Source organism: Arachis duranensis, chromosome 5 (assembly GCF_000817695.3).
Source record: "Arachis duranensis cultivar V14167 chromosome 5, aradu.V14167.gnm2.J7QH, whole genome shotgun sequence".
NCBI classification, from domain to species: domain Eukaryota; kingdom Viridiplantae; phylum Streptophyta; class Magnoliopsida; order Fabales; family Fabaceae; genus Arachis; species Arachis duranensis.
Window position 1 is genome coordinate 81,572,241 of NC_029776.3, and position 23,561 is coordinate 81,595,801.

At 34.9% G+C, this 23,561-nt stretch overlaps 2 pseudogenes; both read left to right on the forward strand.

The window, feature by feature from the left end:
• Nucleotides 1-3,917: 3,917 nt before the first annotated feature.
• LOC107489755 (receptor-like protein 44) lies at nt 3,918-4,603 on the forward strand (annotated as a pseudogene).
• Nucleotides 4,604-8,006: 3,403 nt separating this feature from the next.
• Nucleotides 8,007-22,921, forward strand: LOC107489775 (kunitz-type trypsin inhibitor-like 2 protein; annotated as a pseudogene).
• Nucleotides 22,922-23,561: the final 640 nt, after the last annotated feature.

Consider the following 23,561-nt stretch of genomic DNA (forward strand, 5'->3'; position numbering starts at 1 on the left):
AAAACTACATCTAAATCCTAAAAAGTGAATTATGAAAGCATAATTATGAATGGATGCATTCCCCCACTTTATAGCCTTTAATCTGTGTTCTCTGGGCTGAAAACTGGGTCAGAAACAGCCCAGAAGTCACTTTCAGTGCTTTCTGGTCCGTACAGGTCGCGGAAAAGTGACGCGGCCGCATGGCTCACGCGGCCGCGCGGGTTGCGTTCCTGCCAGGTCACGCGTTCGCGTCGCCTGGCGTTGAAGCAGCTATGATAGATTATATATCAAATCGAAACCCCGGACGTTAGCTTTCCAACGCAACTGAAACCGCGTCGTTTGGACCTCTGTAGCTAAAGTTATAGCCGTTTGAGTGCGAAGAGGTCAGGCTGGACAGCTTAGCAATTTCTCCAACTTATTGTATTCCTTCCACTTTTGCATGCTTCCTTCCCATCCTCCAAGCCATTCCTGCCTTATAATATCTGAAAACACTTAACACACATATCAAGGCATCTAATGGTAATAAGAGAGGTTTAATAATAAGTAAATATAAGATCAAAAAAGCATGTTTTCAATCATAGCACAAAATCAGGAAGGAAAATGTAAAACATGCGAATTGTATGAATAAGTGAGTAAAGAGTTGATAAAAACCACTCAATTGAGCATAAGATAAACCATAAAATAGTGGTTTATCACTCATTATATCAAAAAGGTATTGAAAAAGTTTGATCATCTCACAATTAAAGAATCCAATACGGCCTATGATCTTAATCTTAAATTAGAAGGAAACATGGGAAGACCTATAGCACAATTAGAATATGCTAGTGCTATAGGAAGTTTAATGTATGCAATGCATTATACTAGACCTGATATAGCATTTACGGTGTGCAAATTATCAAAGTTTACATGAAAGTTTAGCAATCAAAATTGGAAAGCTATAACAAGAGCTCTTGGTTATCTCAAAAAAACCATAAACTTGGGATTACATTATAGTAATTATCCCGAAGTTTTAGAAGGATATTCTGACGCAAATTGGATTACAAATCTTAGTGATAATAAATCTGCTTCAAGATGGATTTTCACTATAGGTGATGGAGCAATAAGTTGGGCCTCAAAGAAATAAACATGTATTATACATTCTACTATGGAGGCTGAGTTTGTATCTTTATCAGCTGCAGGTAAAGAAGCGGAATGGTTAAGAAATTTGTTGTATGATATAAAGTTGTGGCCACAGCAGATGACAACCATTTCAATCTTCTGTGATAGTGAATCAACTATGTCTCGAGCATATAATAAGGTTTATAATGGAAAGTCTAGACATATAACTTTGAGACATGAGTTTGTGAGGCAACTAATAGATGATGGTGTAATTACCATCACTTATGTAAGATCTCAAGAAAATTTAGCAGACCCTTTGACTAAAGGTTTGTCAAGGGAGAAAATTAAAGAGATTACTGCTAAAATGGGATTAAAACCTATTATTGCTAAATGATGGGAACCCAATCTTATTCTAATAGACCACCAGTTTCAAGGTTTAATGGGTAGTAACAAGTTATTTAGCAATTGGAGCACTAAGGTATAGGATTAAAATCTATTTACAATAAATTAAAAGGGTGAGTTAAAACTCTTAATGAAATGATAATATTATTTATCAAAAGATTCTACCTATATGAATATAAGAGTGGTGTCACTCTAATCGAGAATTTTAGAAGTTTTATTCTCATAAATATTCATGAAACTAGGATGAGCACAAGGCTTATAAGTGCTTAAAATTATAAACTCTTGAACTTGGAGAGTATAATTAATGTGTGTGATTTTTGGTACTAGCATATGGAGTATAGGTTTAATCGACTAAACACCTGTTACTTTGTTAGAACTTTAAAATTTACACTAAAAGAATGTTTAATTTTAGTGACACATTCTTTATGCACATACTTGTATGTCATTTAAATTTTGTAAATAGTGGGGGATTGAAGGGTGTTTACAAATTTGATTAAATTAATATTATTAATATTATTGATATTATTATTATTATTATTATTATTATTATTATTATTATTGTGTATGTTCAAAACATTGTGTCTATTAGCCAAAGGGGCACAACTCTTTAAGAATTGTGTATGTTCAAAACATTGTATCTATTGGCAATAAAAAAGACACAACCATTTGAGTACGTAACAAATCATAATTGCTACGTGCAATATGTATAAAGAAGTTCTTGTCCACTATTTCAAAAATGTACAAGTACCGAGTGTGCAATTTACTCAACTATTAAGATATTTTCTTTATTCAAGAGAGTTGAGAATTTCTTACTATTACTAATTAAAAAATTTTTAGGTTTCATTGTATCATAGGAGAGTATTGTCATCAACCCTATAGCAACTAAGTGTGAGGACAAATATCTCTCTAAAGAAAGCGATCTAATCGTACCTTGAAATCAAAACACAATAAAATACTTTGTCATCTTCTCATACCAATATACCCAACAAAAGTATGGCGCAAAGCGGAAGATACAAGATAGGCTCGATGCAGAAAGATTACAAGGCAGGCTGGTATTAGAACGACGGATATATCATTTGCACACTGAACTCATACCAACTCTAGAGTTTCAGTTGCCTAAACTTCAACATAACGTAACTTCACCACTCCCAACCATACCATATTAAACAGGTTCTCCACGAATTCTCAACCTCATCAAATACTCCGCAACCCACTAACAGGCACAAGTCTAACATCAACCAAACTCCTTTGCAAGAATCAAGCTCCTCAACATCCTGTGACATCGCACACTTACAAACTTCACCTTTCGCGTCCGCACAACGTATCCTAAAGAACTAAAATATCGCTTGCTATATCTAACGATTGCCCATGTTACCAAAACAAGTCTCAAGTCACTCAAAAGGATACAAGACCTCAGAGAAAGGACAAGCAATAAGGACAATGTTTCCAAAAATTTCTACATTTCTCTTTGATGCATCAATAAGTCCAAAGCTACATCAGAGAATACATGAGCCAAGAAAAGGAGTATAAACAGCACAAGACAGATATCCAAGGAATCGCATGTTACTCTAAAACAAGCTTGATTTGCCTAAAAAGATATCAGACTTAGGAAGAGAAGAACACAATTTATGGACAGGGTTCACATGAATTCAAGAGAATGCTTAACAACACTATTAGGTAGGGAATAATTCAGAATGTAAGGTTCGAAACAAGAACTTCAAAAGAACCAAATTCAATCGGAATGACATATACATAAGATGCAAGGCATGAAGCAAAAGAACCAAACTGCATCTTAAGAAAAGCATATATCTCAGGAAATTCTAGTAAACGTACGACGACGACGACGACAACAACAACAACAACAACAACAACAACAACAACAACAACAACAACAACAACAACAACAACAACAACAACAACAACAATAATAATATGATAATTCTTTTATTATTTTTTTAAATATTTTATTATAATAAAAATGATTTAAAAATTCTAATGAATTTTAAATATCATAAAATTTAATTTAATTATTTAAAAAAAATTTAAATAAATAATAAATTATGAATAATTTATTATTTAATTTTTAAAAATTTAGAGTTCGTGAAAAATATTAAGTAGAGTATAAAAATAAAATTAATAGAATAAGCCTTTGTCTTGTGGACTCAGGCCAAAAAAACCGATAATTGATTTATTAGTATAGCGGTCCAGAAAGGTTTATTAAACTTTAAATGGAAAAACTACTATTTGTACCCATGAATTTTGTAAATGCTGATAAAAGTACTCATCAAACAAGAAAATTAACATTGTATCCATGAAAGATAGGTTCCGTGTGACAATAGTACCCAAACCGTGATTTTTCATTGACTTTTTAATAAATTCTCAAATTACCCCTTCTATCTTCTTCCCCAAATTCCAAATTTCACAACCCTCATCCTTCATCTTCTTCTTCTGCTGCTGCCAACCACCTTGTGGAACGACTACTATCCAACCTGAAAGGGGCAACCTGCAACAATGGCCGCATCTTGAGGCTTTCCCTCAACAACCTCTCTCTCAGAGGAACCATCTCTCCCTTCCTCTCCAACTGCACCTACCTCCAATCACTCGACCTCTCCTCCAATGCCCTCACCGGATCCATCCCTCCCGACATCCAGTCCCTCGTCAACCTCGCCGTCCTCAACCTCTCTTCTAACCAACTCCAGGGCCAGATCCCGCCACAGCTCATAATGTGCGCCTACCTCAACGTCATTGACCTCCATGATAACCTCCTCACTGGTCCCATTCCCCAGCAATTGGGCCTCCTCGTCAGGATCTCCACCTTCGATGTCTCTAATAACAGGCTTTCCGGGCCTATACCACCTTCTTTGTCCAACCAGACCGGCACTTGTCCTGCCTCAACGCTACCTCCTTCTTGGGGAACAAGGATCTCTACGGCTACCCTCTTCCACCCATCAAGACCAGGGGCCTGTCTATTTTAGCTATTGTTGGGATCGGGTTCGGGAGTGGCCTTGCCAGCCTCGTCTTCAGCTTCACTAGGGTTTGCATATGGTTGAAAGTCACGGAGCACAAGAAGGCTCTGGATGAAGGCAAAATCAGTCAGCTCATGCCTGGTGGCTGGCAGCAGTAGAGGAGGAAGACGAAGGATGAGGGTTGTGAAATTTGAAATTTGGGGAAGAAAATAGAAGGGGTAATTTGGAAATTTTATTAAAAAGTCAACGAAAAATCACGATTTGGGTACTATTGTCACACGAAACCCATCTTTCATGGGTACAACGTTAGTTTTCTTGTTTGATGGGTACTTTTGTCAGCGTTCGCAAAATTCATGGGTACAAATGGTAGTTTTTCCAATTTAAATATTAATGATTAATTTTTTAATTTTTTTTATTTTAGTATGGAACATGTCAAACTTGCTTTTTAAACAAATATCAAAACTCAAAATTTATTAAATTTTGATAAATTTTAAAAATTTATTAATTTTTATATTTTTAAATTAAATATTAACTATTTAAAACTTTTTTTCTACAAATTAAACTCCACGGCACAACAACATTAATATATGATTATAAACTAATAAATACACGAGGTCATTGTCATCAAATTTGACCTAATAATTGGGTCCACATCTTTAATTCATGCACCTCTTCCCTATCTCTCTAGCAATGTTGTCAGAACCGGACCGATTCGGCTAGTCAGACCAAAAAATTAGTGAACCGGTGCTATAACCAGTCCGAACGAAACATATAATCAGACAAGAAATCAAACCGGAATGACCCAGATTGAACTGGCCGGGTTTGGTAAGAACCGGCGAACCGGCAGGTTTCATTTAACCCGAGCCAGTTTGAACCTTTTTTTCCTTTTCGCTGGAAACGACGCCGTCTCCTAATAACAATTAAAAAAAAAATAAAAAGAGTTGCTGCTGAAACTAACCCTAGCCTCCATCCGTCTCATACCCTCATTCACTGCATCCATCCCTTGTTTCCCTCCTTTCCCTTCCTAAACGGTTACTTTGGCCATGAGAGACCACCATGATTCCATGAGAGCTGATAGCTGAGAGATAGAGAGTCTGCTACTCTGCTTCAGTTCGTCGCCGGCGCGGAGACCCAGCAGCCAGCAGCTTCAGCCAGAGTTCGTGCGCCACTCACCACTGCGAAGAAGCAGTCGCCTCCTCGTCACCTACTGCCTCCAGGTCATCAGTCGTGAGTCGCCACCTTCTGTCTCCCTCTTCTCTGCTTTGCTCATCCTTCCATCCCTCCAGGGTCTAGCCGTCCAGCCGTCCAAGTATGTAGTTTTAATTTTTTCATTTTTTGAAGTTAATTTTCAATAATTTATTAATGAACTACTACTGAATACTGATAGTTAGAAACTTAGAATTAATTGATTATTGTAGATTGATTATGTATGCTGGTTTCTGTTTGATTTCTGTTAGAATTTACCCAAATTGGTTGTTTACATATGTTTGATACTTTGATTTCTGTTTGATTTTTGTATATTGGCAATACTTCCTCATGTTTTTCTGTTTGATTTTTGTATGTTGGCATTACTTTCACATGTTTTTCTGTTTGATTTAGTACTGATAGGCAGAATTAATTGATTATTGTAGATTGATTCTGTATGTTGGCAGATGAGAACACGAATACTTCCACATATTTTTCCGTTTGATTATCCATTGTTGTTAGATTGTTGATTGTTGATTATCTGTTATAGTGTTATATATGTTGGTTGCTGTTGTATATTATTCTTAGTAGCTAGTGGCTTGTTGTTGTGGATTATTCTTGGAGATTAGTGTTATATATGTTTGCACACATAGGACACTCCTTGATCCTGTTTTCTTAAGCACTTGTTTGGCTAAGCCTTTGATTGCAGTCACATATAGCTTGAGTAAGGTGTCAGAATTCATAGCTCCAATTAGGATTGTTAAACTCACAAGGGATAGAAAACAAGATTGTGATTTGGTGTGTGGAAAACAGGTGACTTGGCAGTATGTCCAGAAGGAACAACTTGTAGGGAGCCATATCTATTAAGATTCAGCTCATTGTTTGCTGAATTACTGATGAAATAGTTTCTGTGGCTATGAATGCTCATGTCAGCATGTTCTATGGGACCACAGCGGCAGGCTTGAAGTGTTTGGACCCATCTTCTTCTTCATGAATCCTCGGCCATGTTACCACGTTCACATTATGTTTATTTTCATATTACTACTTATTTTTAGGATTTGAGACTTAATGTTTATTAAAATGTTATTGGAGATATGTTTTTTAACTGTTAATTTTTAAGTTTTTAGCTATTTTATACGTTTTACTTATGTGGGACCGGGTTAACCGGTTCAACCAGTGACCCACCGGTTGAACCAATGACCCAGTAACTCAGTAACCTGACCGGTTCGATCACCGGTTCGGTTTTGACAACTATGCTCTCTAGCAACGGCACAGAAGACATACAGCCCGAGTACATCTTTTAAATTTTAAATATTTATTTTAAAAAATAAAATATAATCTTTTATTTTTAAATAGCTTTTTTTATATTTTTTATTTTACTTATAAAATAAATAATAAAAAATTACATTTTATTTTCTAAAATAAAATTTAAAAAATTCAAATTTCGTGCATTTAGACATGTATATAAATAAGATTTTGTATTTAACCAATTTAAATTAGTCGAATGATTTATTTATTTATACCATTCGGATTATAACTCATTAACAATTAGTACATAATATTTAAAGATATTGACCAAAAAAATAATATTAGACTATTAAATTAAAAATATTAGACCGTAAACTAAAAATATTGTCCAATATGAATTAAAATTGTTAGTCATTAAATTTTTCTCTACCTTGATTATTTATGTATCGAATGTTCTTTATTTGCGTATAAATTACTTATTTTAAAATAATTATTTATCTAACGCATCTTATATAATAATATCTTTCTTTAAGCCTAAAAAATAAATTTTGTATAAACAATTTTTTTAAGTTAATTTTTTTTTCTATAATAAAGATTCCAAGTTTAAACTTTTTAAAATTTTGATAATATATATTATAAAATCAAATATTCAAAAAATAAATAAATACATACCCACAATTATGTAGATACATCTAATATTCGACAAAAAAAAGTCTAGGGACTAGCATTTTTGTTAAAATTTGGCCAACATTTAATCATAAAAAAATGATTAATCCTACACTATTAGATGCCATCTCACATCATTAAAAATATTGATAAGGACTAATTGATGATTAAACATCACAAATTCTGCTCGCTCTCTAACACTCTTTATTCGACAATTATCATGATGGGTTAATTAGTTGATACATGCATATTGAAGTGAAAAGAAATCCATCTTGACAAAGATACGTTGCACACCCTTAGCTACACCTACCACAAGTATGCATGCTCCTTTTGCCATATTGCATTCTTCTATCTTATACACCTAAGACTACTTAAAGACGATTCAAACTCCACAACACGTCACAAACAACAACTTAACCTCAATAAATTTCTTTCAATTTAGTCAATAGTAGTGTAGACACAATGAAGGCGGCACTAGTTTCTCTCTTCCTCTTCTTTGCATTTCCCTTGGCCTTTGCTCAACAAGTTCTGGACACAAATGGCAACCCCATTTTCCCCGGTCGCCAGTACTATATCACTACAAGAAATTCGGCAGATAGCAGCGGTTATTTAGCAGCGGTTTTATAAAACCACTGCTAAATAGATTCTGCCAACGGTTCTTGTAACAGTTTTAGGGAACGCTACCAAATGAGCTTATTTTGCAGCGGTTTTTCGGTAACCGCTGCAAGATGTACCCATTTTGCAGCGGTTCTTATGACGGTTTCAGGGGACGCTGCTAAATAATCTCATTTTGCAGCGATTTTTCTGTAACCCCTGCTAAATGTCCAATTGTTGAATACATTGATACTCGTTTTGCAGCGATTTTTTTCCAACCACTGCAATATTATTTTTAACTTGAATTTTTTTGTATAAACATTATTGCCTTGTTATAACTATTCTAGTCCTCGCTTTTTTTAATGAAAAAACATGTTTTAAATACTGCAACTTAATTAATGCATTAAATAAATAAAAAATAATTCAGTTATTAAAAAATATATTTATACATGAATAACTAAATGAATTTACGAATCAGGTTTTCTCTTGTTGTATCAGCCATTTTGAGTTTGTATTTAACCATAACTGGTAACATAAAAATCAAGTGAACGTCCGAATTCATATAATCAGAACAAAGTTCAATGGAGCATAAAAATCAGAATTACAAAGTAGACAAACAAGTTTAGTCAAAATTTCTCATCAACATCGTATTGACCTGGCCAGAAATACTCTGTCAAAAAAGCGCTGCAGTGACGAGATAACGGATTTGATAAGTCATCTCCAAACCATGGCAACTTGTTCAGATCGAAACCCCTTTTTGCAGCATGTACGACATCTTCTCTATGTTGGGTGTTTAAAGTTTCATTGTCTTCTTTTGGAACCTTATTAAGCTCAACATCCCTGGAGATGTCATTTCCACCGGCGGAGATAGCATCTAAATCGTCTTCTGAATCAGTGTCTGCTCCATCTAGAGTGTCAGCAACTATTTTGCCTGAATATTTAGCTGACACTGAATATATGAACATGCAACAAACAACATATAAATGTACTTAATTAAAAGAATGATAACTTCCGAGTCATTCTAGTTATTAAGGAAAAAATTACGGAATTATGGAAAGAGAACTTTCAAAATTAACAAATACAAAATTAACTATTACCGTCTCCTTCGTCGGTAGTTTGGACAGATTTCTTGGAAAGAAACTCTCTGATAGCACGTTCTATATACTTCAATTCCTTTTTTGAAGCAATCTCCAACTCAACACCATACGAGTTATTAAAGCGCATCTGCACCATAATAAAATGTATAGTTGATGGTCTATTTTGTAAAGCATATTGTGTCTCTGTAATTCACTTTCTGTGCTAGAAATTTATTTCCAACCTTTAATTCAGGAAGCATGTCTTCAGATGTCCTACCAGCTACAAATATCACAATAACATAGCCAAATTTTTCCTCGTACCTTGATCCTCATTCATGAAGTTCCTAAAAAATTTTAGCATGAACGTAACAACTATCACTGGATAAATGTTGTAAGCATATAGCAATTTAAAATACTTATCATTCAAATAATGTTTAAGTCAAGTGTTTAAGGGTACGGCTTATGAACAGACCTGCACAGTAGCTTTGTTCGCCGTTTCCAAGTATTCATTAGAACAAGATCGTCCTGATATAGCCTCCAACCAAGACCTAACATTCAACTTATGTAACCATATGTCTCTGACAACCGCAATTGCATGTTTCAATGAAGAGAATGGAGAGGCCATAGCTATTTCGTTAGCAAATGTTGTGCCTGCACAGCATGATGAGAAATCCTCCGATTTCATTTCTCATGTTACAACACCATTTTATATTAACTATATTTGTCAATGATAACAATACTATAATTCAAGATAATTTACTCGATGTCATAATTTTCTTTATTGGAGGTTAAGAACAATAACAATGATGATGAGAACAACAAAGCCTTGACAACTAACTTTGAAAAGCAAAAAATCGTTGGAAGAAATAAGGAACTGGTGTATTCATGAAATTCAACTTGAAATGAAAACTTAATTCAAAGACAAAAAGTGAGATACTAATGTTACCAGCAAACTGCATACATCATAAACACTATTAAAATTATTAGACACACACAAATGTTCTATAAAATGATGTATATGTTTTGCCATATTTTCACTATGCCACATGATCGATGTTATCAGAAACATCTTCTGTTGGGTCTTCTATATCATCATCCCTTGTCAACTGTAAATCACTGATGTCACCAGCTACTAACATGTTCACCCCGGGCTGTGGAGAAAAAGTAGCTTCAACTTCTTCATTCTCTCCTCCTATGTCATACAAGTCTCGTGGTTTCACATGAACCACTCACTCCATTCTTGATCTACTTCATCACGTACATAGTACACGAGATTGGATTCTGATACCAATATGTACAGTTCATCCTCTTCTCGATCACCGGTGTGAATTGGATGAGTGAAATTAACGCTGGTAAGGCCCAGATGGTCTTGTTTGATTCCTCTGCCTGTAGTTATATCAGCCCAAATACATCTGAACAAAACCACTGTGAAATGGTAGCTGTAGATCAGTTCGATTATGTCCACAATTTTTCCATATTATGGAACACTACCAACAGCCATTCTATTGTCACACATGCTGGCATAACTTCTTGTATTGGATGAGACATAAACTCCACTATTTTGTGTTTTCAACACGTCTTCCTTTGTGATAGTTCTAAACTTGTACCCATTGACGTTGTACGCCCCAAAACGTCTTGCCTGAAGCATGGGACCACATGCCAGCAACTTCATTTCTTTCGAATGTACAGTACTGTACATTCGAACCTAGCACCATAAATTATAGTTTGTTCATATAAAACACTAGAATTCATAATTTATAAAAAATAGGTCACAAATAAGGTGTTTAGCTTAAATTTCTACGAACCTCACGCTTGAACCGACGAGAAAATTCTGCATGCACAACACGGTCTATCTTAGATTGCGACCTTGTTTGATCCCGTAATTTTCGCTTGGTTTCTTCCCTAAATGTACTTTATGACATAACAAGAAATTAGTCTAAAGAATGAGTGTTTGAAATGGGTTACATTCTGCTTAATGATTACATGTGCATACTTACTCAATAAATGGAGCAACGGCCTCGCAATTGACTAGCACATGACGATGTGCCTAATCTCTTTCCATTGGGGTCAGTACAAAATGTGAAACAGCCCCTAAAGCTTTTCCAATTTCTGGGAACATAGTACTTCCTGTATTGTTTGTAATATCCATAGGTTGATCGTCAACTCGCGTTGGTCGGTTGATTCTAGTCTCAATGTTATCCAAATATCTGGAGCAGAATGTCAAAATCTCCTCGGATAAATAGCCCTCCGCAATTGAGCCTTCTGCTTGTGCCATGTTACGCACGTATTGCTTCAATCGTCCTAAGTTCCTTTTACATAAAGTCGACATAACGCTTAGTAAATATGTAACGAAATTGAAAACAAAAGGTCTTAAATGCATTCAGTAGCAAGCTAACCTTTCTATTGGATACATTCACCGATAATGTACTGGGCCACTAAGTTTTAGTTCATCAACGAGATACACCGTAAGGTGAACCATGACAGTAAAGAAGGATGGAGGGAAAATCATTTCCATCTGACACAGAGTTTGCACAACATGATTTTGAAGGGCACCAAGCTGCATAGGATTTACAGCCTTTCCACAGAGTTCTCGAAAAAATGAGGACAGATTCGCAATCACAGTCGATACCGGACTTGGCAATGCATTCTTCACCAAAATTGGAAGTAATTGTTCCATTAGAATGTGGCAGTCGTGACTCTTCAACCCATACAACTTGCGCTGCCGGATGTCAACACAACGAGCAATATTGCTCGAGTAACCATTTGGAAAGACCACTGTAGAGTCTTCAGGAATACATCCTTCTGTGGATTTGACATTGTGAAGATTGCTGAAGAATATTTACCACCTTCATCCGGCCACAATTCAGGCTTTATGCCCATGCTTTGTAAATCTTTGCGAGCTTTAAGATTATCTTTTGATTTGACGCTATCGTTTAAGATCATGAAGACCACATTGTCACAAATGTTTTTCTCTATGTGCATCACGTCAAGGTTATGACGCAACATGTGATCCTTCTAGTACGGGAGATCAAAAAACAACTCCTCTTTTTCTAATATGACTCATCTTGATCTGCATATTCACCAATGCGTCTTCTTTTGGCTGTCAGAGTTGAGTTATTCCCAAACGATACTTGCATGCTACACTGCTGCCTTAAGACATCTATTCCAAAAAACTTCTTTGGTGGATCCCTGCTTTCAGCTTGTCCGTCAAATCAACTACGGTCTAGTCTATATTTATGGCTTTGAGTCAAGAAGCGGCGATGTCCCATGTAACACCATTTTCGACTGAATGTTAGTCGCTGAGGCTTAGCGTCCACATTACAGTTCGGACATGCTAACCCACTGTACGTGTTCCATTCAGATAAATTTCCCAACCCCAGAAAATCGCTAATAGTCCACATTAGCGCCGCACGCATCTTGAAAGTGGTCCTCTTATTAGCATTATAAGTTTCAACACCATCCCACAATTGCTTTAACTCATCCACCAAGGGCTCCAGATATACATCTATGTCATTACCTGGCATTTTAGGATCGGGAATAATCATAGATAGGATAAAAGATGTTTGTTTCATGCAAAGCCATGGAGGAAGATTGTACGGAATAAGAATCACAAGTCAAATGGAATACTTCGTACTCATATTTCCAAAAGGATTAAATCCGTCACTAGCTAAAGCTAAACAAACATTGCGCGGATAGTTGGAAAAACATGGATACTTTGCATCAAATTCTTTCCATGCTTTAGCGTCCCTTGGATGCCTCAAGTACCCATCATTATTATCAGACTCTTTATGCCATACCATGTCAGTTGAAGTCTTGCTACATATAAATAACCGTTGCAGTCGTGGTATAAGAGGAAAGTAATGGAGAGTTTTTGCTGGGAGAGGCTTTCCGTTCTTCCTGACCGGTATTTTGAGTTTCGTAACGGAACCCTTTCGTGTTTTTTGCTTCCATCGTGAAGTCCCACACTGCTTGCATTTGGTCGCATCTTCATCATCACCCCAATACAACATGCAATCATTCGGGCATGCATCAATTTTTTTGTATTTAATTCCCAACTTTCGTATAGTTTTCCTTGCTTCATAGAAAGTGGATGGGAGTTTGGCTTGCTCGAATGCATCCTGCAATAAGTCCAAGATCATCGACATAGCCTTGTCACTCACCCCGCACATACACTTAATGTGATACAGTTTCACCAGAAAAGACAACTTTAAGTATTTCGAGCAGCCAGGATATAATTCCTCCGCTCCATCCGCAAGAAGATCGGTAAAATCCTTTGCCTCGCGACTTGGACCATCGTACAAGTATGGAAACTCCAGATCATCGTCTTCTACAAGATCCCCTTTTGTGGTCTCCTCACCTCCAGGAGGCATTGTGAAGTTAAATGCCTCATGCACCATTTGAAGATATGGATTTTCCTCAGTTGTAACTTTCTCAAGTATCGGTGTGCCAATAGATATATCCTCAGCTACTTTTTTACCATGACGCAACCACAAAGTATATCTAGGAGGAAAAGGCTTTTTCAACAGGTGGTCGTACGCATCCTCTCTTGTTTGCATAAATTGAAACCCACATTGAGGGCATAGACACTTTATCATGTTATCCGACGATGCATTCGCAAATACAAAGTCTAGGAACTTATTAAGTCCTCGTCTATATTCTATGCTATCTCGTGGCTTAAGAATCTAGGTTTTGTCCATGTCTATTGTACACCAAAAAACACACATAAATAAATTTTATGCAAATGCTTGATTTGTACCGTGCTATTTTAAATTTAGTTTTCAAATTATGTCGATCTAATATAATATAATTTGAATTAAATGAAATTTATGTTCTAGTTAAACTTTAAGTTTTTACTTTAATTGTCATTCAAATATTTAGAACATATATTTAAATAATATTTTAAATTGCTAATACGTATATGTATATACTTATTTATTTAAATTAGTCTCTCAATTTTTTATTAATAATAACATGTTTTACTCAAGTTATGTAACATATAAATAACTATAATTTGTTAATAATTTTTTTTTGGTGACTTAAGATGAATAAATTCAAAATAAAAGAAAAAAAACCTCAAGAAAAATTGCAAGCCAACAACAAGAACACATAAATAATTACGCACTATATGTTTATAAGTCAATGATGCCAAAAAAATATTTTGAAAAGTGTATCAAAAAGATGTAACATAGTAAGTAGATATAAAATAATGTCCAAAACATTTAAGAAATTCATCAAAAATTTTCCAAATAGTTTTATCACAAAAATTAATTTAATATGATTATATTATATCACAATAATATAAGATAATTAGGTGAACCGATTGAATCGGTTAGATTTATCAAAAGACCGGTTCTCTAAATAAAGGAAAAAAAAAGAAAACCCCACCCCCCAAAACACCCGACCCTCTCTCCCATCTGTCTCACTCTCTCATAGAAACCAAAATCCCTAGTTGCTTAACCTAGGGGAGAAAAGAGCGCCGCCCACATTAGCCTCGTCGCGGGCCAGTCACCGTCGTGGGCCAGTCACCGTCGCGGGTCACTCACCGTCGCGGGTCATGCACCGTTGCGGGCCACTCACCGTCGCTGCTCACTCACGTCGTGGGTCACTCACGTCGCGGGTAAGTTCTGGGTTTCTACTTTCTGGCATTGTTTTCAACTTTTCATTTTTGGTTCTGGCATTGTGTTCTTCAGACTTCATTTCTTCTGTCCTTCTTGTTTTTTTAATTTTTTATTTTGTTTCTTATATGATTAATCAAATGTATGTTGACTTTGAGTATTCTGCTGTATTCAATTTTTTCTATCTTTTTCTTTATGCAATATTCAATTTTTTTATTCTGTCAGTGCTACTGAGATTGAAATTTTAAATCATTAGTTAAATTTGCTCCTGTTGTGTATTATAGTTTTGGTTTTATTTTGGATTGATTGGTTGTATGATTTGCTGATTTTTCTTAGTTAAACTATCTAAAAATTAATGCTTTAGTTCATTGCTGAACCTTGTTAAGCTTGCTTTAGTTCTCAAGTTGCTTGTTGCTTAAATTTAAAGGGATTGTGAATTTGGATTTAAGCTGTTATTGAAGTTTCCTTTGTTTGGGTGTTCTTAAATTTCCAAGTGAAACTTACCCTTTGGCAATTTAAGCATACACGTTCAATTTAGAGCACCCGAGAATGCTGATTGTTAGATATTTCTTTCTGTGTTGCTTTGTTTTCAATATTCCTATAAGTGTTGTGTTGTTGCTGTGTTTTAAATGTTCTTCTGAAACTTTGTTGTGTTGTTGCTGTGTTGTAATTTTTTTTTATTTGAATGTTTCTATTGATTAGCTCTCTGAGGACATACACACTGACTAGCATTATTGCAATAAAGCTTTCCATGTTAAAACTTTTTGGCAAAAATAACTTTAAGACGATGCGATAAATTTAAATACATTTGGAGTTTTCTTATTGTGTAGGAGAAATTTAAGAAACCTATTAAAAAATTTAGGTGAAGCACCTAATAACTAACGAGTTTCAGGGTATAGAGTTTAAAGAGTTAGTTTGAAGTATAGCAATTAATCTTAAAGACGAAACCAGAGCTAATAGGAAAAAACAAGCAATATTGTCATACGAATGAAAAGAAATAGTTACATAACTCTAGTAATGAGATTTTGAATTACTTGGAAAATTAAGTACAACAAAACCTTGATTATAACAATTGGAAAGGAGATTAGTGTTTAACAATGAAAATGGTGGTACCTAGAAGAATGTGTAGTTGGAAATTGATGAAACCCACAGACGACTGTTGTTGGAACCCAAAATTTTATAAGAAGAAGAGTGGAGATAATGAGTTTACAATTATACTTAAGTGAAATCTGTTATTGTATAGTCGACCAAACTCATTTAAAATATAAGATATTATCAAGTCTGTTTTGAAGATAAGTAAAAGAAAAAATGAATTTGCCTATATTCTCCGGATTTACAGTCTATTTTTGAAAAGAAGGCTTTTTTTCAGTTACAAATAATTAAATAGAAGGATAACTTGATTAAATAAAATGTTAAATTAAGTAGTAGGAGAAAAGGGCTACTCAACTCAAATAACAGAAAAATTTAAATTTGAAATCAAATAAGCTAGTTAAGTAAATGCCGAAAAATCTTATTGAGATGAAGTTGTTAGGATTTCAAAAAATCATCCAACGTTTTAGCAAAATTTGAAATCAAATAAGATAGTTAAGTAAAAGCCGAAAAATCTGATTGAGATTAAGTTGTTAGGATTTCAAAAAACCACCCAACGTTTTAGCAAAATTTGAAATCAAATAAGATAGTTAAGTAAAAGCCGGAAAATTTGATTGAGATGAAGTTGTTAGGATTTCAAAAACCACCAAATATTTTAGCATTCAGTGTCTCCCCTCTGCATAACCTACTCTGCGCCTCCTTCACCCCGAACCACTTTATAATTCTTATTTTAGATAGATTTTGCACGAATATTGAGCTTATTCCTCTACACAATAATCATGTCCTTTTAATCATTGAGAAGAAGGCTCTTAAATTTAACCAAAGGGTTGAAGTGATAACGAAACCGTGATTTTTGGTTCTATATTTCTGCCCAGTCACTTAAGGTGACTAAATTTTCCATCATTGTTCCTTTTTCACTCTCATGTAATTAGTTTATATTGTTTATATCTTTCTTCAATTCATGATTAGTTTGATGATGATTTCTCCTATGTAACAGATTTTTGTCTTTTGCATTAGCTTTTTTTCATAATGTTTTTATGTTGTTACTGCAACATAGTTCCAAACAACAAAGATAAGGAATGGGTCACGTTGTTATCATTTTTATTCTCCAAATTGTTCATTCAAAAATTTTTTATTTTCTTTTCACGGAGTTCCAGCACAAGCAAAACAAGCAGTTATAGCACAAGCACTACAAAGTAGGAGCTGCTAGATTCTCTTCTTTCCACAGAGTTCTGACACAGTTCCAGCACACCGGCGCCTGCTGCCTGTATTTGCATCCTCCATCCACCGCCGTTGCAGCACCCCTGTCCCCTTTCTTTTTGCCCTATTATAGTTCTATTCTTCCAGATTCTGGTCTATTTTCCTGTTTAATTTTACTAAGTTTGAATAATTTGGTTAATTATTTGATTTTGGAGCGAACACACTTCGGCCCAACTTCTCAAATTTCTTCATTCATCTTTGAATTAACATGAGGCAAACACTTTTGTGGCCAAAATTCTCCTCCCCGATTTATTTACTTATTTATTTTTATCTATTAATGTCTTTTATATATTTGTCTCTCTCTATTTTTTTTGGTCTTACAGAACATACACACTCTCCCTCAGTCTAACCCAGAATTTGAACCCTTTTCAAATTTAAATTGTATTATTTGAACTCTGAATAAATGAGACCCAAAAAAAATAATGTTATTATAAATGGACCAGTACTTTTCTATCTCTACTGAAGTCGTTACATGAGAAGTTCATATTTTGGACCTATATATTGAAAATGGACTTATGGTTGTTGCTGTAATTATTGAGATTGTGTGATCCTATTTATCCACTATATCAATGCTGATTTTGCTGCCATGTGCTTACCGATTCAACTATATTGTGCGTAAACATTGCTGTTTATAATTATGTTCATCATACAATCATGCTATTCTTGAGTTTGAATTGCAGTTTGTTCGCTTATCTGATATATTGTTGACATATTGCTGCTGGGATTCTTGAGGTTGAGCTGCATTTTGATTATCTGATTTTGAAAATTAGTTCTTTCTCCAACTATTAATCTGTGTTGATTGTGATTGTGTTTTTACCTTTAGGAACAAGATATGATTTTGTTATTGTTATTCATTCATCCATTGCCTCGAAGATTCTATTGTTCTTTGTGTTTTTTTCTGCTCACTTTTTTGTTTGCGTCCTTTGATGCTTTTTGTTTACCTCGAAATCTGAAATGTTGCTATCCCTTTTTGATGATGTTGATCTGGATTTTTTTTTAAATTCTGTCCACATGAAAATTATAAGCTAATTAGAAGCTTTGTTGTTTTTTTGTTGGCTTTCATTGTTCCTCTGGTTTGGACAGGGAGGGATAAAAAAACCAGACTTTGATTAAAACTGGCTTTTTGGTTAAAAAATCTGGTATTAAAATTTGATGTTAAAAATAAAACCAGATTTTAAATTTGGATATTTTAAAACTAGATTTAAAATTGGATTTTTAATTTCGATATTAAAAAACTGGATTTAACATCTGGTTAATAAGTGACACCAGATTTAAATATTAAACCCGCTATGAAATAGGTTTTTGTTTCTTCAAACCCATTTTAAACCTGTGGCTCTTTTTAATCCGGTTCCAATTTGGTATCACGAACTATAAAATTGGTTCTAAAGTGGATCTTGTTTGGATTTTTGAAAATCCAAACCATGGCGACCCCTACCCAAATGTTATGATACTGAATTTTTCTCCCTTTGGTTATTGATGATCTGCTTCTTTACATGCAAGATAGACCTGTTACGTACCAATCAGACGTTTCCAACATTTACAAAATTAATTAGAGATACCTAAAAAAGTTGTTGCTATAGAAAGGTTGAATAAGTATCAATTTTTAATGAGTCTTACCCCCAATCTTTTTTTACGGCCTCAACACTGGGCATGACTAGTTTAGGGAAAATTTAATACGATAGATATTTACATCTCAAAAGTTTCTATTTAACAACTTCTCTAATGCTCGATTTGCTAAGGTTACACTAATTTCTCATTTTACTTAGACAAATGTTTATTGGGGATGAAAAGTTGTTGCCATGTCATCTTTAACACCACCGAGTTTGTCTCCTTTATTAGCACCTTTGAAAGTTGATAACAAACTTTGAATTGATTATTTAATTTCATTTATTTATTATTATTCAGCAACAAAATTACTATATAATGTCTTAAATGTTGTTTGAAACTTGATTGATATAATTGGTATAGTCATTTTGCACTATTTGGTTTTCCATTGACGTTCTATTGCTGGTTCTCTAATGACCTTGTGTTGTGTAAAGGAATAATCAAATGCCAAGGAAATCTCGGTACACCGTTAGTAATGCAGCCGGAATTGTAGCTGGCCCTAATAGTCAAACCCACGCTAATCCGGTGAGTTATTTCATGCACCACTTATTTAAAATGTTCATTTTCCTTTTAGTGTATACACTTCTTCAATATAATTTGTGGAAAAATCGAATAAAATAAATTGATGTTCTAACAACTTTGTTTTTAGCAAACGGATGGAATGCATGATACGGGAGCAGGTACTTCAAGTGCACAGCGACGTGCAAGAGCCCCTCCACCTCCGCGTTCAGGCAACGGTGCTCGACAATCCCGTGTTAACGCTGTACCCTTTCGACCACCTCGCAATGAAACACGGTTAGATTCGTCAGGTGACATTGGGGACGCTCGAGCTCTTGCGACAAATAGAAAGCATCCACCGGATTCACATGAAGGTGTAGATGACCATTCAAAAGACGCAGACTATGACCCGGAAGCGGATGAGATCGAGTCATTTGATAACCATCTAGACAACATGTTTGCCACACATGAAGTTGAACGTCAAGGCAATGCCAACAGCAAAAAAAAGGACACTAATTATTGGGTTGTTGATGTCATAGGTATTCTTCTGATGCTTGCTTCTTAGTAAATATAATGATTCTTTTTCGTGCATTATACTCTCTTAGTAAAATAGCATTTGAAGTTTGTTCATTGCTGTTAGAAAATCGTGTTATCTCTTCTATGGAGCTGACTGTTAAGGAGACATTAGCACTTCCTTCTGGAAAGAAGATCATTCTACACCATAACAGAGAGTTGCAACAAGTTGGTCAGGCAGCGGGCTTATTGAGCGGGTTATTGGGGACATTGGGGTCTGATTTTCAACAATTACCAATTTGTGCAAAGAGTTGGAAGACAATGAGCAAGGCTTCTAAGGAGCATGCGTATGATCAAGTTAAGGTAATGTTTACTCTTTTGCTTGATAAAGTAAGACGCTACCAATGCTCGGTGTAAATTGCTGTTTTTTTACATATTAAATGAACAATAGAAGGAAAGATTAAGACGCACACACATGAAATCGACTATACGGATTTTTATAGAATATTCGATAAATTTCTAAGGAATTTTTTGTATAGTTTAAATTGTAGTATATAATTATACAGCTTAATCCCCAATTAATCTGATCCTTCGTGTATAGCAATGTAACTAATAACTGTAGTAATAATACTAACAATAATAATGATAAAACTTATAAACCTCATGAGAATGTTAAAGATGCTCCTACTGCTATTAATTAGAGAGTGACTAGCTATTATTTATGATTTTCGGTTATTTGAAAATGTCTGAGGAAAATAAATTTGGACCACATTTGCACAAGTTGATTATGTTACCGTCCAAAGTTTGATATTTTGAATGTTTATGTGGTTTTAATTTTGTCTTGAGACATTATTTCATTGTTTCCTTTCTATGGGGATACTGTTTTTTCGGTGATGCAACTCTCCTTTAATAGGTGAATTTCTTTGGTTTTCTATTTTATTTGTTTTATTCTCGTAAATTAGAGAAGGATAGTGTATGTTGGGTTTTCTTGTAGTTGACTACTGTGAATTTTGGTTGTCGAGAATTGTTGATGTCATAAAGTATGTCTTTTGATAATACATAAGTCTGTTTGAGGTGGTTAATTATTATATGTTGGCAAATCATTAACAGCGTAGTAATTTATCCCGATAACATTTATTTTTCTTCATTTTATGTGTAGGAGAAGTGTAGAATAAATGCCGTTAATCGTTCAAAGCAAAAAGACACACACACCGGAGGTTCTAAAACGATGGCAAGAAAGAGACACGAAGAAGTAATTAATTTAACTTTAGTTTAAGAATATTGACGTGTGTCTGGTAATACAGTGTTGTCTTTAATAAAAATGTGTGTTGATGATTGTTATAGGAGCAACGACAAGGAAGCCCTATTGGGAGAGGAGAGGGATAGACCATAAGTCAAAAAAAAGAATGGAAATTATATGAATGAAGAAGCGCGTTTGGTTGGGGTAAATTATGTTCATTACTTTTTCAAATTTCCCTTTGCAATTACTATCATTGAATTTAGATTAGTGTAAATCCAGACCTCACATGTTTGCAGGAAGCAATTGAACTTATTGAGAGCCAAGACCCCTCTAGCAAGGCATTTTCATAGAATGATTCCCTTGTACAAGTGCTTGGCAAGGAGCACCCAGGAAAAGTTCGTGGACTCGGTATTGGTACATGTCCAAGTCGGTGTTTTCGTAACATTCCAGAGCAGTCAGACTACAGTGTACATATTGAGGAGTATCAGATGGAGATTGTGAAACTCAAGGCGGAGGCAGCAAAACTCAAGGCGGAGACAGCAGAACTCAAGGTAGCAACAGCAGAGGAAAAGGCAAAAAGACAGAGAATGGAGATAGAGGTAGCTAAAGGGAAGGCAAAAATACAGACAATGGAAAATTTGTTGACACACGTAATCCAGCAGCAAAGAGGTAATTTGCCACCTGAAATAGCTGCGGATTTGGATTCTTTGAGAGGTGCACCAACCTCATCCCATTCAAGATGATGTGTGGGCACTAATAATTTAATTTATCAGTGTAGGAAGCGGAATACCCTTTTATTATTTACTTTCATAATGACTTTTGAGATATTTATTTGTAGTTTTTTATTTTGTTGACTTTATTTGTAGTTTACGGTAATGGATGCACTGGATGCAAGTTATCATTATAATGATTCACCTTTGCAAAATTAATTATGTTTTGTTTCGTGTGTTATTTTTGGATTGGCTATTGCTTATTTTAATAAATTAACGCAATTGAGTGGATTAACATATAAAGAATAAAAGAGGTGTCATATTTTATTATAAATTCTATTTTTTTTAAAAAAAAGTGTTACTCGACATTTGGCAACGGTTTTAAATCCGCTGCTATATTCATAATAGGATTAGTTAACGTATGGCATTTTGCAGCGGTTGACAACTACTGCAATCTCCCTTAAATCATATTTTCACGATTTAGTAGTGGATGAAACCACTGCAAAATACCATCTAGCAGCGGTTGTACCAACGGTTATTTATAACCGCTGCTAAGGGTTTAGCCGCACACTATCTTTCAGCGAATTTATCAACCGCTGCTATCTGTTTGACAGCGGTTACAAACCACTGCTAATTCTACACATAACCGCTGCTATCTACCGGATGTGGTGTAGTGTATCTTGCCATCTGTAGCCGGCCCACCCGGCGGCGGAGTGAAGCTCGACACAACCGGAAAGTCAACGTGTCCAGTTACTGTCCTTCAAGATTATTCTGAAGTTGTCAACGGCATCCCTATGAAATTTACGGAATAAGTACCCTCGAGATTTACGAGAATACTCCCCTGGAAATAGAGTTCACAAAGAAGCCAAAATGCGTAGAATCTTCCAAGTGGATTCTCCTTTTTGACAATGAAATCGAGAAAGCTTGTGTGGGCATTGGTGGTCCCGAGGACCATGATCCTGATGACCTGCATGTTATCGTAGGAACATTTACCATTAAAAGGGCCAGATTCGGGTACAAGCTTGCGTTCTGTTATGAATCAAATTGTGTGGATATTGGAAGGTTTAATAAGAATGGTGAAAGTGGAAGGCGTTTGTATCTCACTAATGGTGAACCTTTTGATGTTGTGTTCATAGAGTCTAGTTCTTACAATAATGGAATTAGGTCTGTAGTTTAATTTGAATATGCATGTAAAAGTAGGGTTGAATGAATAATCATCATAATTTTTCTTGTGATGTATACAGTTGCAAGAAGAATCTTGTTGCAAAAGTGTTCACTATATATCGAACACATTTAATAAATATAATAACTTTTTCTATGAGTCCCTTTCTTGCATATGAAAGTAGGTTTATCATAAGTTCATAAATTTTGTTTAGAAAAGTTAATTATTTGTACGACCAATAAAAATTGTTTACATTGAAAAAGTTTTAATTGATAACTATGAGGTTGTGTTTGAAGATGCCGGTGTTGTCGATGGACGATACTCCATTATTGCATGAATCAAATGATCATTATATGCTAGTGTTGTATAATGTTGACGAATAATGCAACAATCAATGTCATGTAATAAATTGGCTTATATCTTGTGATGTGTGACACATCTTGCATCTGTTACAATACGTGTGACAAGTGCTCTTCTAATTGTCATGTTTTGATGTTCATCACTTTATTGACGATCAATGATTAGTTTGTTAAATTTTTCTTTTTGTCTTACTGTTGCTACGTGTCTGAAGAAATTCATTGATAATTCGTTCTTCCGTTATAAAATAATTGTCTAATTATACTTACAATAATTACAGTAAGAATATTATTAAAAA